General features: G+C 30.0%; 1 protein-coding gene across 1 annotated transcript in view; it reads left to right on the top strand.

Moving 5' to 3' along the window:
- The window catches only part of LOC116852683 (glutamic acid-rich protein-like), a gene marked incomplete at its 3' end in the record, with an annotated part of 6,601 nt that overhangs the window by 1,440 nt on the left and 3,806 nt on the right, over positions 1-1,355 (top strand). The window lies entirely within an intron of this gene.

The raw sequence follows: 1,355 nt of genomic DNA, 5'->3' as shown, positions 1-1,355 counted from the left end.
CTAATCTTAGACTAAATGGACGACATTTCCCCAGAAAAATTCAAGCTTCAGATGATAGTAAAACGGTATCACGTCAATGTGTTCTATGCAGTATACACAAAAAGAGAAGTCGATCATCATATGAGTGTAAAGTATGTTGTAAAACTTTATGCATTGAACCTTGCTTTGAAATTTATCACACCAAACGATCATTGTCGTAATTTATAAAATAAAAAAAAAAACAATAAAAGAATTAAAAAAAAATCAGAAAAAAAAAACAAAAAAAAATAAAAAAATGAAAAAACAAAAAAATAAAAAAAATGAAAAAACAAAAAAATAAAAAAAACAATCAAAAATAAAAAAATAAAAAAATAAAAAAAAAGAAACAATTCTGCCACAGCCGGTCCCAAGCCCGTGTTCAAAAGAAGAGGGTGTTTCGAAATCATACGTGATGAAAGGGGGAGTTTTTGTAATTTTATAGGTGTTGTTTTCAAGTTTATTGTATTTTTGACATCAGATTTGGATTCTTCGTCGAAAAATACATCGGAAACATATATCTGCACTTTCAAATAAAAAAAATTAAAATTGCGTGATAAAAGGGGTAGTTTTTGTAATTTTATAGGTGTTGTTTTCAAGTTTATTGTATTTTTGACATCAGATTTGGATTCTTCGTCGAAAAATACATCGGAAACGCATATTTACACTTACAAATTGATGTGAAAGAAGTATTTTTTTCGAATTTGAAATTTTATATACGGGCTGATCCCTTCCGGACCGGAAAGCCAATATATTGGCGCTACCCATGATCGATACTTAGTGTATGGTCAATCCATGATATAAGATACCTTTTTTACCACTTTACTAAGGCGGATATGCCCTCTCAAATACCGGCCCTCTAAAGGTTAAAGATTGTAAAAAAATCGCGGAAATTAAATTTGCAGCATTAATTGCCGAAAAGAACATTCCGTTTCAATCGGCAGAGGCAATTTTAGCTTTGTTTCAAGATATCGGGAAAGATCCCGATGTTTTGCAAAGTATGATGATAATCGAAAAAAAAGCGCCGCGAATAATAAATAATGTCTTATGTACTCGCGAACAGGAACGATTAATAAATACTTTACAAAATAACAAATTTTCAATATTTATCGATGAAACTTCCGATATTACAAATGATAAATGGATGACATTTCTCGTTCGGTATGTCGACCCTCAAACTTTGAATGTTCGGACGGAATTATTAAAATTAATTTATTAATTATTAATTAATAATTATTAATTAATAATTTAGACGCGAGTGATTGCAGTGCCGACAAATTATTTATAACTTTTAGAACCGAAATGTGGAAAAAACAAATTTCGTTCGAAAATATTCTCGC

The sequence above is a fragment of the Odontomachus brunneus genome, unplaced genomic scaffold (genome assembly GCF_010583005.1).
Source record: "Odontomachus brunneus isolate Ranch 3 - 2012 unplaced genomic scaffold, Obru_v1 Obru_scaffold_248, whole genome shotgun sequence".
Lineage (NCBI taxonomy): Eukaryota > Metazoa > Arthropoda > Insecta > Hymenoptera > Formicidae > Odontomachus > Odontomachus brunneus.
The sequence above is the reverse complement of the archived record's forward strand: the minus strand, read 5'-3'. Positions and strand labels throughout refer to the sequence as shown.